A 19,711-nucleotide genomic window follows, 5' to 3' on the forward strand; every position below is an offset into this window, starting at 1 on the left:
GATGGTATGAAAGCCCAGAAAGGGGGGAAATGAGAGCGGCGTCAGAATAAAGAAATCCAGTTCTGAATGGATGTATAAATAAAAATGAAACTTTTATTTTTCTGTAGTTTAGGTAGAAATAATTTCTGTGTTAGATAGAAGATAGGATTTGTTATGTATCTGCGTAAGTTCCTCTCTCCTCAGGAAAGTGTTTAAAATTACGTGTAAAGCTGCTAGGCAGCTGCAGGTGCCAGAGAAGAGTGCGGTGGAGATACCAGGTCTACACCGCAATAAAGAATCATTGCTGTTTTCGCTTACACTCGCTGTGTCTGAGTCTCGGTCATTTCCCTGCGCTATCGAGAGCTGGAATTAGAGCTGAAATCACTAAAGTGACCTGGTAGCATGGTAACATTCCCATCATCTCCTGCCAGCATCATGCTGGCAGGGGATGATGGGAACTGTAGTCCATAACATCTGGAGGGCCGCAAGTTTGACACCTGTGGCATAGGGTTTTTTCCCCCCTGCATCCTTTTGCTGATGCCGCTTTTCAGACTTGTAAATAGAAAACAGGATTCTGGGAGTGTCAGTATAACCTGGCAAAAACATTCAATATTAGGGATGATCATGAAATCTTAAATCTGTGTTGTGTTTCTTTAATCTGATACTTGCTTTGGCCACACCAGCTTCAGGCAGAAATGCATTTGCTTACAGTGATATATGGGTAGAAGACAGACTCAATGCATTTAATAAATAAATCAATGAATTCAATTTGATTGCAGCTAATATTGACATAGCAGAAGATGAGAAGTTTTGGATTTTATGCCCCACTTTTCTCGACCGTAAGGAGACCCAAGGCAGCTTACAAACTCCTTCCTCCCCCAACAACCACCACCTTGTGAGTTGACTAGCCCAAGGTCACCCAGCAGGCGTCGTGAGTAGAAGTGGGGAAACAAACCCAGTTCTCCAGATCAGAGTCCACCTTACTTAATTTATACAGTCTTCTTCCTCGATGGGGATCCAAAGTAGCTTGCTTCTTTCTCCTCTGTTTTATCCTTACAACAACCCTATGATGTAGGTTAGTTCGCCCAGTGAACTTCCAGGGAATGTGTGAGGATTCAGACCCGGTCTTCCCAGATCCTAGCCAGGCATTCAAATCACTACATCACACTGTAGCCACACATTTTCACCCTACAGTTGTGGAAAGCCCTCTTTCCCTTTGGATTGGAACCCAGACATCCATCACCCATTGCTAAAACCACTAGGAAATCCTGTGTTTCCCTTTGAACTCTGCCAGGTAATCCTGTACCCTCCTTGAATCCGAGTGGGAAAGAGCAACAGATCTCCCCCCACATTTCCCTTAAAAATTTTCTCCTCCCCCATCTTTGTAACATTTGGACCATTGAACAGTTCTGGGAAGGCCCAAAAAGCTTATTATTACATGTAATTGAGCTTCTCTTAATAGAGGCGTTACATGAATGGCATTTTTGTCTTTTATTCTTGGACCCACAGCTCGAAACTCGGCACTTGGGCAAGAATCTCATGGTACCTTAATGACAGGAAAGGTTTTGTGCAAGCATCAGCGTATATGAACTACAGCCTGCCGCATCAGAGACGAAGACCACATCCACCTAGTGCAGTGATGGAGAACCTTTGGCACTCCAGATGTTATGGACTACAATTTCCATCAGCCCCTTCCAGCATGGCTAATTGGCCATTCTGGCAGGGGCTGATGGGAATTGTAGTCCCAAACATCTGGAGTGCCACAGGTTCGCTACCACAGACCTAGTGGGCCTGTATGGCAAGGACCAATTTGTAGCAGCTGAGGAAGTGGGGCTCTCGTCTATAAAAGCTGGCGCTGGCATATAATTGGGCCTGTCTGTAATGTGCCACGCTTGATGTTTGTTTCATTTGGCTGCAGTGGACTTGCATGGCTGTTCTTTGTAAGGTCTCTTAGGAGGTTGTGGCCTTGCTGCTTGGGCAATGAAATGTGGTTGCACTTTGGGATCTGTGCCCCAGCTATGACAGACTGTGGCAGCAAAAAGCAGGCACAAGGAGAGTTGATGGTCGATTGAGGACACACAAAAGGAAATACTTCTTTGCTCAGAGTAATTAAACTGTGGAATTTGCTTCCAGTGGCATTAGTAATAGCTACAAGCATAGATGGTTTTAAAACAGAATTCAAACCATTTGTGGAGGATAGATCTATTTGTAGTTATTCCTGATGGTGATTAAAGGAAGTTCCCATAATGAGAGGCAGCAAACAGCTTGGAGGAAGTCGGTAGAAGGCCTTGGCCTCTGTGTCATGTTTGTTGGCCTCCTGGGGCCACTCTGGATGGACTGCTTGGCCTGATCCAACAGGGCATAGGACAGTGATGGCAAACCTCTGGCATGGGTGCCAGAGGTGGCACTCGGAGCCCTCTCTGTGGGCATGCGCACACAGAGTTTGTCATGTGGAGGGTGGAAAATCAACCCCCCCCCCCCACACACACACACACATTTAGGCTGGCCTGGGCCACTGAGCACGATGTGCGCGCACCGCGGTGAGCCGGGAGGATCTCGGCTGGCGGGCCTGGTGCCTGTGCTCCGGGTAGATTTGGGTTGCTTTGAACGTATATTTGGTAGGGAGGATTGTTCCGGAAAGGGTGATTTTTATACAGGAAAACCTGCTGACGATAACACTATTGTAGGGGTCTGCAACCTGCGGCTCTCCAGATGTTCATGAGCTACAATTCCCATCAGCCCCTGCCAGCATGGCTATGATGGGAATTGTAGTTCATGAACATCTGGAGAGCCGCAGGTTGCAGACCCCTATTGGTTTCCTTTTCTCCTTTTTCTCCTTATGGAATTGTAGTCCATAACATCTGGAGTGCCAAAGGTTCTCCACCACGGACCTAGTGGGCCTGTATGGCAAAGGACCGGTTTGTAGCAGCTGAGGAAGTGGGGCTCTCGTCTATAAAAGCTGGCGCTGGCATATAATTTGGCCTGTCTGTAATGTGCCACGCTAGATGTTTGTTTCATTTGGTTGCAGTGGACTTGCATGGCTGTTGGCACTATTGGTTTCCTTTTCTCCTTTTTCAGTGGCTTGCCAAATCAACAGAAAGGCATTTTTTTGGTAGTATTTCCCTTGAGGTCAGTCAGTATTGTGCACAGAATAGCTTAACAAGCTACGGAGCAGCAGTGGCATAGGAGGTTAAGAGCTTGTGTACTCTAATCTGGAGGAACCGGGTTTGATTCCCAGCTCTTCCGCCTGAGCTGTGGAGGCTTATCTGGGGAATTCAGATTAGCCTGTGCACTCCCACACATGCCAGCTGGGTGCCCTTGGGCTAGTCGCAGCTTCTCGGAGCTCTCTCAGCCCCACCTACCTCACAGGGTGCTTGTTGTGAGGGGGGAAGGGCAAGGAGATTGTCAGCCCCTTTGAGTCTCCTACAGGAGAGAAAGGGGGGATATAAATCCAAACTCTTCTTCTTCATTGTAATATGAGAGGGTGCTAGTGATAGAATTCAGATAATAACTGTAGGGGTTAATGCAAGAACGTCTTTCTGAGTGCAGGAACTGGTTCTTGGCTACAAGAAGCTGAAGCCGAGAGTAATGCCAGCATAACATACAAACCTCACATATAGTTCCATCAAATGGTCAGAGGCAGGCTTGTTTCAGGGCTTACACTATTTTGTCAACTTCGGCCTGTGCTTTATGTACTCACAGAGGTATGTTTTCAGTGAATGAGATGATGATTCTCGTCAGAGCAGAAGGCAGGGCAGTCATTATGACTCTCTGAAGGTGGTATGTAGAGCATTTTTGTATTGCACTTTCCGTAGCTAGTAGTGGTGGATTTCCAGCACCTGTCCTTTTTGACTTTAGCAGCGCTGGGTTTGTGGGCGGCTTCGGTTCTGTTGAAAGGTTTGCTCAGACCAGCTTTGGAGTCCACAGTAGTCAAAAGATGAAACGTGGGGCAAGATCGCTGTCAAGATTAGCCTTTTCGCACTTGTTGTTTTTATCTCATAGAAACTGATTTATTCCATGGCTGTCTACAGACGTACATAGTGTGATTATCTTTGTATTAAGAACATAAGAACTAGCCTGCTGGATCAGACCTGAGTCCATCTAGTCCAGCACTCTGCTACTCGCAGTGGCCCACCAGGTGCCTTTGGGGGCTCACATGCAGGATGTGAAAGCAAGGGCCTGCTGCTGCTCCTGAGCACCTGGTCTGCTAAGACATTTGCAATCTCAGATCAAGGAGGATCAAGATTGGTAGCCATAGATCGACTTCTCCATAAATCTGTCCAAGCCCTTTTTAAAGCTATCCAGGTTAGTGGCCATCACCACCTCCTGTGGCAGCATATTCCAAACACCAATCACACGTTGCGTGAAGAAGTGTTTCCTTTTATTAGTCCTAATTCTCTCTCTCTCTCTCCCCCCCCCCCTGCATTTTCAATGGATGCCCCCTGGGTCTAGTATTGTGAGAAAGAGAGAAAAATGTCTCTCTGTCAACATTTTCTACCCCATGCATAATTTTATAGACTTCAATCATATCCCCCCTCAGACATCTCCCCTCCAAGCTAAAGAGTCCCAAACGCTGCAGCCTCTCCTCATAAGGAAGGTGCTCCAATCCTTCAATCATCCTCGTTGCCCTTCTCTGCACCCTATGGATACTTCTGGGGCCTTTTTCTTCTAGAAACATCAGATTAATATTCTTGGAGTTACCAGTTTCCCAAGGGTAAGACGGGGCCTATCTTGAGCGAAGTCAATTCAGAAGAACATTGCAAAAAATCTATCACTGTCTCTGTCATTTGAACGCTGCTGCATTTAGCACAGCATTTGTCCAGTCAACTAAAACAGTTGTGACATATTCTGTAGAGCACAGAATAATTGCTCATCTCCATGGTTTTAGTAATCCTCGTTTGTTAGTCATGACACATGGGATAGAACGGGGCGGAGAAAGGATACTCTTCCTCTTTTAAACAAAACATCAATTGTGGTTAACATCTTTCTGCTGAGTGAATGCAGGGAACAGAATACTAGTAAGGAGGCATGTTATGAGGATGTACAGAATTTGGCTTGCTTTGGTAGCAAACTGTTATTTGCAGACAACCCAGATGCATCTCCTCCCTGATTCCTCTGGTACACTAAGATTCTTCAGAGGGGTTGGGCTGAGTTTTCACTTCACATTAGACTTAGGGACACTTGGACTATTAAAGGTGGGTCTTGTTGCTACAGAGTAACCCAGAACATTGTGCAAAGAAAGACCAGCGACCTGCATGAGGTTTTTTTTTTGCGTGTTCCACAGAAATGGAGGAGAGTGGGTCTCTCCCACACACCATGCGTCAAGATCTGTCCCAGTTGTGTGCAGTGAGTGGAGAACTTGCGGAAAAGGAAGTGGTCCTTGCTTTGAGCTGGGTATCCAAAAGCAGTTGGTCACTGGGAGGCGAACCGTATCTAAAAGTTAAAGATCTGAGTTAATTAAAACACTGGATATTATCTCTGTCCCTATTTTCATTGCAGAATGCAGAAACTTTGCCACTGAACGAGTAGCTTTTTGACCAAACCCAGCCAATAAGATTTTGAGTGTCTTCTGCACAGAAGATAGTGTTTTTTTTTAATCAGCCAACACTTTGTAATGAATACAGGCATAGGAGTATATATAATCTAGAGTGAATCAGCGTCTCAGTCAGGTGAACAGAGCAAGGGCAAAATCTACAGTGAAATGGAATGTTTTGGTATCTTCCTGATAGGAGGGCAGGTGGCAGCAATTTAAATCTAGCCAATATAAATGCAGTGGTGATACCTTGGAACTGTTAATGTTGGATCATCGGAGTTAAGTTGCAAGGAGCATACACAACATGGGTTTTAGCCAACGTTTCTTGGAAAGCGATATCCTTTATATCAGTGGTTCTCAACCTGGGGGTCGGGACCCCGTTGGGGGTCGAACGACCCTTTCACAGGGGTCGCCTAAGACTCTCTGCATCAGTGTTCTCCATCTGTCAAATGGATAAATGTTAGGGTTGGGGGTCACAACAACATGAGGAACTGTATTAAAGGGTTGCGGCATTAGGAAGGTTGAGAACCACTGCTTTATATGGTTGTGGATAGCTGAACTAGCTTTACTTAATCTTATGGATTTTTTAAAAGGGGGGGGGGGGGTTGACCAAAAGTGGTTAATTTCTCATCTAGTGGGGTAAGCCAAGTAGTATAAGGATGAGTCATTAAGCTGTAAAGGAAGTTGTTCTGATCACTGAGAAGCCAAGATTTGATGCTAAATCTAAATAGTATAGTGCAGTAATGGCGAACCTTTTCGAGACCGAGTGCCCAAACTGCAACCCAAAGCCCACTTATTTACCGCAAAGTGCCAACACGGCAATTTAACCTGAATGCTGAGGTTTTAGTTTAGAAAAAAACGGTTGGCTCCAAGGCGTGCGTTACTCAGGAGTAAGCTTGGTGGTAGTCAGTGGCTTTGCTTTGAAGCAACTGTGCAACGCTTCGAACGGGTGAATCACGACCCTAGGAGGGTTTACTCAGAAGCAAGCCCCATTGCCAGCAACCGAGCTTACTCCCAGGTAAAGGATCACACTTTAGTTCTTCGCATGAAAATCAGTGGGGTTAACAGCGCTTAACCTACACTGCTTCCCCAAAGCTAGGTCTTAGGTTTAATGCTAATAATCGAGCCTAGCAGCCCAGCCCAGCCTAGATGTGGGGTGGGGGCACTCTGTTTGCGTGTGCCCACAGAGAGGGCTGTGAGTGCCACCCTCTGACACCCGTGCCATAGGTTCGCCACCACTGGTATAGTGATTCCTGGCCACCTAGTACCGCATTTGTGGACCCTTGCAAATATCTGTTGAATGAGACTCTAAGACTGTGGTCCCCTCATTGGGGGTTCAGTCCTTCTTGGGGAGGCAGAATACCTAGAAATGCATGAGCTCTCAGGGCCGGATGGGATCCTACTGCAGGTGTAACTCTCACCAGCCGAGATATTGGTGGATTTTATTTCCTGGAGCAAAGAATCCTTTTGTTTGTTCTCTTGCTTGTTTGTGTGGGGGTGACTAAGAGTTCTCCTTTCCCCATCATACTTCCATGACTTGCAAATCTTTGCTACTCTGTAGCAAATATGGCTCTCTTACCTGTGTTTTTCAGAAAGGTAGGAAACACCAAGCTGCGTGGAAATATTTTCTTGCAGGAACAGATGTATGTTCTGTTGCATGAGCTGTCGTTAACTCAGAAGAGTAGAAGTCTTGGAGCATCTTGGAGACCAACAAGATTTCCACAGCGTAAGCTCTGGAGAATCAAAGCTCCTGTCGGATACAAGTTGGAATGGAGATCTCTCGGTTCTTGTATCCCAGCCAGAAGGTGGGAGGGGTGTCGCAAAGAAAGAGCTCAGGATATAGAAGCACCATGCAAAATGTAATCAGAGTAGAGAAGGGGAGAAAGGCGTAGGGATAGAATATTAGTTTTTGTAGTAAAATGAGAACAGTCTGTCTTTATCCAGCTCTGGATGGGAGGGGGTTTCTGTCATTCTGAAGTTGTGGATGAAACTCAAGTCACAGGAAGGCAGCTGAGTTGAAAAACATCTATGCCGTGTGCCTAAATCTCGTAGCATCACTTACTGACGCTTTTGTTCATTTCAGCTGTGAATTGATAAATCTGGAGTTCAGCACCATGTGGCACCCAACTGACCTGCCCACCAAAGCCCTGGCCAGTCTGATGAAGAGCCTCATGACAACGTCTGTGACATCGAAAGAGATGCGTGGAGGAAGAGGGTGTCACTGTTTGGAACTTGGGGGAAAGGGACAGCCTGTGCGGAATGCAGCATGAGAATCCGAGGGCCTCTACGCCGATCCCGTTGATGCAGCCCTCGAGCCGATCGTCAGACATGAACGAAGCGTTGGAAGAAGTAAGAGTGGGGCATGTCCTCTGTGCTGAGCACTGGTTAAGTTGAATAGAGATGTGCAGGGCATCTGTCAAATGGCGAGAAGTCTTATGTCATAACGGAACAGTCACACGTAAGAAATGTTGGTTTGGTGATAACTATTTGAGAGCCGGCCTTGTGTGGTGGTGAGGAGCAGCAGATTCACATCTGGAGAACCTGGTTGGATTACCCCGCTCCTCCACATGAAGCCTGCTGGGTGGTCTTAGGCCAGTGGTGGCGAACCTATGGCACGGGTGCCAGAGGTGGCACTCAGGGACCTCTCTGTGGGCACGTGTAAACAGAGTCCCCCCCCCCCACACACACACACATCTAGGCTGGCCTGGGCCGTTGGGCTCGATTCTTAGCATTAAACCTAAGACCTATTTTGGGGGAAGCAGTGTAGGTAACCCTGTTAAGCGCTGTTAAACCACACTGATTTTCATGCGAAGAACTAAAGCACGATCCTTTACCTGGGAGTAAGCGCGGTTGCTGGCAATGGGGCTTGTTTCTGAGTAAACCCTCATGGGGTCGTGATTCACCCGTTACACGGTTGCTTCAAAGCAAAGCCACCGACTACCACCAAGCTTACTCCTGAGTAATGCACACCTCGGAGCCACCCGTTTATTCTAAACTAAAACCTCGGTATTCAGGTTAAATTGCCGCGTTGGCACTTTGCGATAAATAAGTGGGTTTTGGGTTGCAATTTGGGCACTCGGTCTCGAAAAGGTTCACCATCACTGCCTTAGGCCAATCACAGTTCTCTCTGAACTTTCTTAGCCCACATGGAGGCAGCCGGTGGCAAACCACTTCCAAATGTCTCTTGCCTTGAAAACCCAGTGGGGCCGCCATAAATTGTCTACGACTTGACGGCACTTTCCATCACCACCTCATTTAGAAAATTAAAAATTTTAAAAATTAATCAAGAGGTGGGGGAGATGCCCCTTAAAGCGTGAAATTCCCAACCGCAGGAAACATCTGGACCCTGTACAATGATATGCTATCAGTTTGCAGGTATTTGATGGGCCTGTTGCCAATTCTAATTAGAGAGCCAGCGGGGTATAATGGTTAAGAGCAGGGGCACTCTAATCTGGAGAACTAGGTTTTGATTCCCCACTCTCCCACTTAAGCCGTGGGGGCTTATCTGGTGAACTAGATTAGTCTGTGCACTCCCAACACATGCCAGCTGGGTAACCTTGGGCTGGTAATGGTTCTCAGCCCCACCTTCCTCACAGGGTATTTTGGGGGGGAAGGGAAAGGAGCTTATAAGCCCCTTTGAATCTCCTTGCAGGAGAGAAGGGGGATATAAATCCGAACTCTTCTTCTTCTCTTAATGTACAGTAGGATTGGTACCTACTGTACCAAGAACAGCGAACATCTGTTTTAACAACTTTAAGAGCCGTAAGGATTATGACTTTGGAGGAACCATAGCTGTGCTGGGTTGTTTGACAGACAATGTCTAGTCTGGAGTTTTCACATGCTGTAAGGCTGAAGCGCACAGTAATTAATTGTAAAGTTGCAGCAGTAGTTTTGAGGGGCAGGGCAAAGCAATAGTGACGGGAAACAAGTCACACCCTCGCCAATTTCTGTAACCATGAATGCAATAAAGCTGTCTCTGACTGCAAGCCATCATGCTAGGTTGTGGTAGTGATATTGGATGACTTACCTGGCAACCAAACAATGCTCTACATAGCAGTTGCCAGGTTTTCCCTGTAGCAGCCTCCCAGTGGTGTCAAAGGTGAGTCGCTTGCATGACTCTGCTGGGGAGAGTCTCTTGTATTTACGTGTATGAGCAACTCGCACAGTAACCTCTTCATTTTAGGCTCTTGAGCATTTTCGGCTTTTGAGGTAGTCAGGCTCTCAGCCGCTTGGAATTGTGGAAGAACTGGCGGAACTCTCTGCCACCTGAGGTCAGGGCCCTGCAAGATGTGGGGTGGTTCTGCAGGGTCTATAGGGCAGAGATGTTCCGCCAGGCCTACAATTGAGGCAGTATGCCCACACCATCTACTTGGCTTCCCCTTCTTTGCTCGTCTCCTAATTCCTTTCTTTTTTCCCTTCCACTTTCTTCCTTCCCTCTGCCAAATTTCAACATGTTCATGGTTTCTAATTATCTACTGACCGATTTATTTTAACTTGTTATTGTGTTATATTAATTGTGTCTGCATTCTGAATCGTGAATGTTGTGTTGGTGGGTTGTGTTGTTAGCCGTGCAGAGCCCAGCCTTTGGCAGCTTTGTGCAGCTTGAATTTGTCTTCACTGTTCTACACGATAACCTGCTTTGCAAACCACTGTTCAGAAATTTGTTTCTGTTCTGGTTGCACATATATTTTTTGTTGTTAACATCCTGACATTTTTAATCAAAGGGCTCCCACATTGTTTCCAGCTTTAATGCTGAAGCAGGCTGCAGAAGTAGAGCAGTGGTATGTTATTCCCAGGAAAGGCACCTGCGGTCGGGGGAAAGACACGGAAACATGCATGACTTAGCTGAAAAGAATAGTCCCAGAGGGGATAGCTTAATCCAGTGATGGCGAACCTTTCAGAGACCAGGTGCCCAAACTGCAACCCCAAACCCACTTATTTATCGCAAAGTGCCAACACGGCAATTTAACCTGAATACTGAGGTTTTCGTTTAGAAAAAAACAACTCATACATTAACATCTTTTGTCTTAAAAGAAAAACACAATAACAGAGCTCTCAGTGACACAAACAATGTTTTATTGAAAGGTAAAAATTTGCATTTGGCATGCTTTTGAACAATTAATGTGATTTTTGCTGTTTGTATGCATGCTGATGATTTGTCTAAATTATCAGCTCATACTTTGTAAGTTTGAGAGCCACACATGTAGCACTCAGGTCATCTGTTAGTCTGTTTCTTGTGTCAGATTTGGAGGGGGAGGGGGAGACGACGGCATGCGTGCCCACACAGAGAGCTCTAAGTGTTGCCTTGGGCACGCGTGCCGTAGGTTCGCCATAACGGGCTTGATCCTAATTGCTTGTGGATAGTGATGACTGCAGCTGAGGTCCAGGTCTTGACACCTAGTTGTAACAAGCATATTGCTGGTCTGGGGCCCAATAAGAGCCCAACTACTGTGAAAAAATACATAAAGCTGCTTCGCCAATTAGACAAGTTTCCTTTGCCATGCTGCACTAGAGGTTCAGAACCGAAAATGCTGAAGACAGGCTATTGCTTGTCTAGAAAAACAGGAAGACAGAGCAAGGGTGTGATAGATATACATGCACACACAGACAGGTGCACTATCTGCAAGGAGACGTTTCCTCAAGTTCAAGCCAGCGTGGTGTAGTTGGTAAGAGCAGGTGGATTCTAATCTGGAGAACTGGGTTTGATTCCCCCACTCCTCCACCTGAATGGCAGAGGCTGATCTGGTGAATCAGGTGTGTTTCCGCACTCCTACATGTGACCTTGGGCTAGTCACAGCTCTCAGAACTCTCAGCCCCACCTACCTCACAAGGTGTCTGTTGTGGGGAGAGGAAAGGAGCTTAAAAGCCACCAGGAGAGAAAGGCAGGGTGTAAATCCAAACTCTTCTCCTTCTTTCAGTCTTTGAAGTGTTCCCAGTCTGGAAAGCAGTACACAACAAAGCTGGAATCATGGGATCATAGAGTTGGAAGAGACCATCAGGGCCATCCAGTCCAATCCCCTGCCATGTGGGAACACACAGTCAAAGCACTCCCGACAGATGGCCATCCAGCCTCTGTTAAGAACTTCCAAAGAAGGAGACTCCACCACCCTCGGAGGCAGCGTATTCCACTGTCAAACAGCCCTGACTTTTAGGAAGTTCTTTCTAATGTTCAGGTGGAATCTCTTTACTTGAGCTCTTTTTCTGTACCTCCCTGTACTTAATGTGACTGAACGCCATCAGGAGAGAAAGGGGAGGAAAGCTGGAGGGGGCAAGTGAAGTAAATTGAAGGCAGTCCGGTTAAAAGCCTAGAAATCCAGGTATGTTATGTGACCTGGCTCTTCCTGTGGGGAGTGCAGGTAGAATTGAAAAAAAAAACTCTTTACTGAGCAGACGCCGAGATCTGTGGAGACTGAATTTCCACCTTTCCGTAAGAGAGACTTGCCGTGCAGTCTTCAAACAAAGTGGAAGCCTTTTAATTCCAATAGGTCTACACGGCAGTAAGTCAGCATAGTTGGCGAAGGATTCTTCCGAAGTCTGGGCCTCATTGTCAGGTGAGCAAGTTTTTAACAGATGTTCTATAGCTAGGCAGTGGTGGTGAACCTTTGGCACTCCAATTGGCCATGCTGGCAGGGGCTGATGGGAATTGTAGTCCATAACATCTGGAGTGCCAAAGGTTCGCCACCACGGAGCTAGGGAATGAGGCGGTGTCGACGCTGGGTTTTCTGCTTGGTGGATGAAACAGGTCTGCCTTCTTTCGCTCCTTTTGACCCTGCTTTTTTCAGCATCTTCAGCGGCCTAAATCAGGGCCGGGACTTTCTTGGCCCCGCCCCCAACCTGGTGGAACTCCGTGTGCAGATACCTGGGCCTTGAAGGACTTAGAACAGTTCTGCAGAGCCTGCAAGACAGTGATGTTCCGGCAGACCTTCGGTTGAGACACCGGCGGTTTACTTCATCGTTTCTGGCCTCCCAAATCTCTCTTCTCCTCCCAGCTGTTTCTCCTTCCCGTTCCTAAAAGAATAACCAGGATTATTTTCTTAGAAGGGAGACGTTAGGAATTGGATATTCCATTTTAATTTGAGTCTGACGAACGCCCTCTGACCGCAGCAGTTTTAATGTCGCAGTCTTATTTACTGAGACGTTCTTTGCACCCGCGTGGAATGGTTTTAACTGTTAGCTGCCCCTGATCCTGGCCTTGTGCTGGGAAAGGGCAGGGTATTAAATCTAAAAAAAATAGAAATAAACTAAGTGAACTAAGCTCTCTGTGCTTGAAAAATGACGGCATCTATCAGGGGAGCAGCAGTGGCGTAGTGGTTAAGAGCAGGTGCACTCTGATCTGGAGGAACCGGGTTTGATTCCCAGCTCTGCCGCCTGAGCTGTGGAGGCTTATCTGGGGAATTCGGATTAGCCTGTGCACTCCCACACACGCCAGCTGGGGGACCTTGGGCTAGTCACAGCTTCTCGGAGCTCTCTCAGCCCTACCCACCTCCCAGGGTGTTTGTTGTGAGGGGGGAAGGGCAAGGAGATTGTAAGCCCCTTTGAGTCTCCCGCAGGAGAGAAGGGGGGGATATAAATCCAAATTCTTTTTCTTCTTCAGTGTAGCTGTAAGGAGCGGTGGACCATTCTTGTCAGAGTGGAGAGTCTCATTCAATATTACGTCGTGGGCTGGTAAAGCTTTCAGTGCATCCTAGTAGATTTTAAAATGAAATTCGTAACCAGTGTGGTGTAGGGGGCTACACTGGCGAAATCAGATCTGGGAGACCCAGGCTCAAATCTCCACATGTGCCCCGGAAGCTTGTCAGGTGATCTTGGACCAGTCACACACTCTCAGCCTAGCCTACCTCACAGGGTCGTTGTCAGAGGTGGGATCCAGCAGGTTCTCACCCGTTCCCGAGAGTGGGTTACTAATTATTTGTGTGTGCTGAGAGGGGGTTACTAATTGGGTCTGCTTTTCCGTTAGAAATTCCATTAGGTCCAAAAATCTTAAAGTCCTGTTGTTTCCTATGTGGCTGGTTAGCGAAGGTAGAAAACGGGATCATTCTCCCCGTTGGCCTGTTTTAAAAACATGTTTTAGAAATATGGTAAAGTTCCTTGTTGAAGGAAAGTATCCTTCTTTTGATTTCTAGAAACAAAATGAAGTATTTTGAAAGTATTAAGTATTTGACAGGCAGTCAATTAGAGGAGAAGTAGTTGTTTCTGTTGGCAGTAGACGATAGGACTTGCTAGAATGAGTTTAAATGATGGACAGAAAGATACCAGCTGGAAATTAGGAACTTTTTTAAACAGTAAGAATTTTTTACAGTAACAGAGAAATTATTAATGCCCCGCCCCCGGAATGCCCGGCCACGCCCCCGTCGTGCCCTGCCCAGGCCCATTGGCGCTACGCCACTGTTTGAATCCCACCGCCATGGGAACCTGTTACTAAAATTTTTGGATCCCACCACTGGTTGTTGTCAGGGTAAAATGGAAGAGTGGAGAAGGCTGTAAGCTACTTTGCCATCCCCTTTGGGAAGAAAAGCAGGGCGTAAATGAAAGTAAACAAACAAACAAACAAAAAGCCCCGAGCAGCGTTTCCCGGTTCTGCGAGACTTTCCCACAATAAGGAAGATGGGAAAACTTTCTCTTCTGACCTTTGGAACACATTACCTTCAGCCCAGAAGGCGTCCGCCTGCCGGGTTCCTAAATTTCTGGAATGGCGAGGTTGCTTAAAGCAATGCTGCGCGAGTGAGCTCTGGACTGACAGACTGGTACAAAACACTCCCCACGTCAGCATGCTCTCATCTCTCCCCTGCCCTTTCTCAAGGGGCGAGTGGGTAGCATTGGTGCAAGATTGATACGTGACCTACACCAAAGAGGAAACCCTGCTGTTTCCTGCCGCAGAAGCCAGCCCTGATTCATTCCACTGGAGGCTTTTAAAACTCCGTGTTCCCTGAAGATCAGTCGGGGGTTCCTGCAACTGGCATTTAGCCTTTCAGAGTTGCCGCAGCTCTTTGAATGGCACTCAATCACAAGTAATATCTTGCTGTAAAGCGAGGCTTTATTTACAAGACAAACGTCACCCTCCAGTTGCTGAACCCTCCGAGTTAAGATCTCGCTCTGCCGGCTGTTGTGAAGGCATTGGAACGTGTCCCCTGTTTGAAACTCTGCCCGGCTAGTTCTTCTGTGCAGGCAAACCGACCTTGTGGGCGGTTTGTGTGGCAAGCGGATGATTTTGCAAGATGTCTCTTGAGCTGTAGCAACTTCGTTAAGCATTGCTACACGAAACGTCTAATTTGGCGTTTGCTTTCTCTCTGGACGGCGCACGTTTCAAGAGGAAAAACTTGGAAGTGAAGATAAGCTTTATTATTTTTCTGTTTACAGCGGGCTCGCATTGAGACAAAAATGGATTGGAAAGTCTGTTGGAAACAGGCTGCTTCTAGAGTCTATTCCAGTGACAGCGAACCTTTTCGAGACCGAGTGCCCAAATTGCAACCCAAAACCCACTTATTTATCTCAAAGTGCCAATATGCTAATTTAACCTGAATACTGAGGTTTTAGTTTAGAAAAAACGGTTGGCTCCAAGGCGCACATTACTCGGGAGTAAGCTTGGTGAAGCAACTGCAACGCTTCGAATGGGTGAATCACGACCCTAGGAGGGTTTACTCAGAAGCAAGCCCCATTGCCAGCAACCGAGCTTACTCCCAGGTAAAGGATCATGCCCAGGCTAGCCTAGATGTGTGTGTGTGTGTGTGGGGGGGGTGATTTTCCATCCCACTCCCACATGATGAACTCTGTGCACACAGAAAGGGCTCTGAGTGCCACCTCTGGCAGCCGTGCCATAGGTTTGCCATCACTGGTCTATTCAATCACTGACGTTACTGCTTGCTTATTCATTCTATTATGGGAGATCTCAGAAGCTAAGCAGGGTCGGCCCTGGTTAGTACTTGGATGGGAGACCACCAGTGAAGCCCAGGGTCCCTGTGCAGAGGCAGGCAATGCAAAAAACTCTCTGTTGGCCTCTGCCCTGAGCCCTGGATAGCCCGGTTGCATCATATCTCAGAAGCTAAGCAGGGTTAGCCCTAATAAAGTACTTTAATGCGAGACAACCAAGGAAATGAGTGGCATGGGTGACAATCTGGCTTGACAGCACTACATGTCAAAGAGTAGACCACAAACTGAACACAGCGTGATGCGGCAGCCAAGAAAGCCAATGCAATTTTGGGATGCTTCAATAAGAGTATAGTGTCTAGATTGAGGGAAGTGTTCTTGCATTGCAGGGGGTTGAACTTGGTGGCCCTTGTGGTCTCTTCCAACTCTGTGATTCTAAGTAATTGTACTACTCTACTCTACATTGGTCAGACCTCACCTTGAGTGCTGTGTTCAGTTCTGACCACCACAATTTAAGAAGGATATTGACAAGCTGGAATGGGTCCAGAGGAGGGCAACCAAAATGGTCAAAGGTCTGGAATCCATGCCCTACGAAGAGAGGTTAAGGGAGCCGGGGATGTTAAGTCTGGAGAAGCGAAGGGGGGACATGATAGCCATGTTTAAATATTTGAAGGGATGCCATGTTGAAGAGGGAGCAAGCTTGTTTTCTGCCGCCTCAGAGACTAGGGATACGGAGTAATGGATTCAAGTTTCAGGAAAAGAGATTCCATCTAAATATTAGGAAGAACATTTCTGACTGTCAGGGCTGTTTGACAGTGGAATGCACGAACTCATAGAGTGTGGTGGAGTCTTCTTCTTTGAAGGTATTTAAACAGAGGCTGGATGAACACATGTCAAGAGCGCTTTGATTGTGTGTTCCTGTGTGGCAGGGGGGTTGGGCTGGATGGCCCTCATGGTCTCTTCTATGATTCTGTGAAATCCAGGGTCGCTGCATAGAGGCAGGCAGCGGCCTCTTGCCTCTTGGTCTCTTGCCTTCAAAACCCTTCAGGGTCGCCATAACTCAGCTGTGACTTGATGGCCCTTCCCACATCAGCTGCATAAGAACATAAGAACTAGCCTGTTGGATCAGACCAGAGTCCATCTAGTCCAGCTCTCTGCTACTCGCAGTGGCCCACCAGGTGCCTTTGGGAGCTCACGTGCAGGAGGTGAAAGCAATGGCCTTCTGCTGCTTCTGCTGCTCCTGAGCACCTGGTCTGTTAAGGCATTTGCAATCTCAGATCAAAGAGGATCAAGATTGGTAGCCATAAATCGACTTCTCCTCCATAAATCTATCCAAGCCCCTTTTGAAGCTATCCAGGTTAGTGGCCATAATGCGTAATGCATGCAGGCTTCCTACTGTCTAAGGCCAAAGCTTAACATCAGCATGCTTGAACTGCCTTACAAGAAGTAAACAGTTCGTTTCTCATGTAACGCAGCTTCAGTCTCCTGTGGCTTTAGCACCTTTCTGCAACCGTGCAGCCATCGCTGCTTGGCCTGTCCCCTGCAGCGCAGAAGTAAAGCTGGAGATCTTTTCCATGCCTGTGTGAGTTTGTAAATGTAAATCTTTTCTTCGACAGACATAATGGCTATGAGGTGCGGATCCCTGGAGAAGAGACCGGCGCTTCCCACGACTGGAATCTTCGTGAGCCTATGCTTGCGGCGGTGAAGAAGAATGAAGCATCGCATTAATGCCGTGTGTGTCACGGGCATAATCAGTTTACATGAGTCGCCGTTGCAAAACCAGTCCAACAGGAGACTTCCACTGTACCTAAGTGTAAGATGTAATCAGGATGAAGAGCAGTCAGCTAGTTTTGTATCTTAAGTGCTGGATACTTGGGGGGGGGGGGGGGGGGCCATCGGTTTGTTTACCTATATTCTGTACCTTGTGGCATTTGGCTTATTCTAAAGTACTGTGTTTAATTTTATGTCAGTGGGATCTTGGGGATGTTAAAGAATCCTTTTGTAATGGCCTCTTCTGGCCCCGTACTTTTGGAGGTGCCTGAAGGCCCTCAAATTAAAGGCCAGTCTGTTTACGGTGCACTGGAAGCTGGCCACGCGGCTCTTCATAACCAGTCATAATTTTCTAAGTTGTTAAGACTGTCTTGCATGAAAACAGAACTTGGACACTGGGTTCTGTTTTAGCCTCTTCTTGGCTCACTGGAAACAGAAAGCTGCAGTTCACACCTGCATTTCTCAGTGGTGGAGATAAGAACATAAGAACTAGCCTGCTGGATCAGACCAGAGTCCATCTAGTCCAGCACTCTGCTACTCGCAGTGGCCCACCAGGTGCCTTTGGGAGCTCACGTGCAGGAGGTGAAAGCAATGGCCTGCTGCTGCTGCTGCTGCTGCTGCTGCTGCTGCTGCTGCTGCTCCTGAGCACCTGGTCTGCTAAGGCATTTGCAGTCTGAGATCAAGGAGGATTAAGATTGGTAGCCATAGATCGACTTCTCCTCCATAAATCTGTCCAAGCCCTTTTGAAAGCTATCCAGGTGAGTGGCCATCACCACCTCCTGTGGCAGCATATTCCAAACACCAATCACACGTTGCGTGAAGAAGTGTTTCCTTTTATTAGTCCTAATTCTTCCCCCCAGCATTTTCAATGAATGCCCCCTGGTTCTAGTATTGTGAGAAAGAGACAAAATTTCTCTGTGTCAAGCCCCAGCTGTTGGGCGTGAAGGTGATCAAAATGCGTTCATTTGAGAGGGAACTCTCAAAAGAGACTCATTCCAAGGGTTCTGTTTGTTGGCCCTTGGCAGAGGTTGCCTGCTCCCCATCAGCTGGAGGAGTACCTTCTGCTTCCGGCCCATCTCAAATTACAACGACTTCTTGTATATATTCTGTTTCCAAAGTTGTTTGGGGGCAGGAAAGCTAGAAAGCTAGAGCAGGAAATTTGGCAATAGAAAAGTCGGAACTTAAAGTCGTATAGGCCACATCTGGTAGAGGAACTATGCAGAAGTAAAGGTCACAGGGTTTTGTTGATACATGATACAGCGTTTGGGAGTCTTTAGTTTGGAGAGGAGACGTCTGAGGGGTGATATGATTGAAGACTATACAATTATGCGTGGGGGTAGAAAATGTTGACAGAGAGAAATTTTTCTCTCTTTCTCACAATACTAGAGCCAGGGGGCATCCATTGAAAATGCTGGGGGGAAGAATTAGGACTAATACAAGGAAACACTTCTTCACGCAACGTGTGATGGGTGTGTGGAATATGCTGCCACAGGAGGTGGTGATGGCCACTAACCTGGATAGCTTTCAAAAGGGCTTGGACAGATTTATGGAGAAGTCGATCTATGGCTACCAATCTTGATCTTCCTTGATCTCAGATTGCAAATGACTTAGCAGACCAGGTGCTCGGGAGCAGCAGAAGGCCATTGCTTTCACCTCCTGCAGGTGAGCTCCCAAAGGCACCTGGTGGGCCACTGCAAGTAGCAGAGAGCTGGACTAGATGGACTCTGGTCTGGTCCAGCAGGCTAGTTCTTATGAAACCCACATACAGATACATATGGGGGGAGATGATTTTAATGGTTTTTAAATGTGACTGTATCGTGTATATTTTAAATTGTGAGCTGCCTCTGGTGCACGGTCACTGTACGGGCAAGAAAGGCAGGATATAATTTTTGTAAACAAAACAATAAATACAGAAATGTGGAAAGAGGTGGCGTGACTCATGTCGTTCTCGTTCAGGAAAGGTTAAAATGCTCATTTCAGCTGCCTGCATAAAAGCAGCTGAATGCAGGGATGTCAGACATGTGGCTTGGGGGTGGCATCGGCTCGCCAGCCCAGGACGGGGAGGGGGTTGCCTCAGCTGGCTTGCGGACCGAATAAGCACTTTCAAGCTGAGGTAGCCACCCCTCCCCAATGCCAATCTGGACTGGGGAGCCTGGTGGAGGCTCCCAACAACCCCCCCCCCCCCCCGGGTCCAGCCCAACCAAGCTACCTGTTATATCCAGGCTCTTGTAACAAATGGGTTTGACACCCCCGGCCTAATGCTTACCAGCAGAGAGACTAAGATAAGGTGTGTGTCTTTTTACTGGGGGAAGAAGAAGAAGAAGAGTTTGGATTTATACCCCCCCTTTCTCTCCTGCAGGAGACTCAAAGGGGCTGACAATCTCCTTGCCCTTCACCCCTCACAACAAACACCCTGTGAGGTAGGTGGGGCTGAGAGAGCTCCGAGAAGCTGTGACTGGCCCAAGGTCACCCAGCTGGCGTGTGTGGGAGCGCGAAGGCTAATCTGAATCCCCCAGATAAGCCTCCACAACTCAAGCGACAGAGCTGGGAATCAAACCCGGTTCC

At 47.4% G+C, this 19,711-nt stretch overlaps 1 long non-coding RNA gene across 1 annotated transcript; it reads left to right on the forward strand.

The window, feature by feature from the left end:
- Positions 1 to 4,420: 4,420 nt before the first annotated feature.
- On the forward strand, positions 4,421 to 19,073 carry LOC125427179. The gene is made up of 3 exons (XR_007243645.1): positions 4,421 to 4,454; positions 4,816 to 4,817; positions 18,864 to 19,073. It is a non-coding gene; the product is annotated as an uncharacterized LOC125427179 (long non-coding RNA).
- Positions 19,074 to 19,711: the final 638 nt, after the last annotated feature.

Source organism: Sphaerodactylus townsendi, linkage group LG02 (genome assembly GCF_021028975.2).
Source record: "Sphaerodactylus townsendi isolate TG3544 linkage group LG02, MPM_Stown_v2.3, whole genome shotgun sequence".
Taxonomy (NCBI): domain Eukaryota; kingdom Metazoa; phylum Chordata; class Lepidosauria; order Squamata; family Sphaerodactylidae; genus Sphaerodactylus; species Sphaerodactylus townsendi.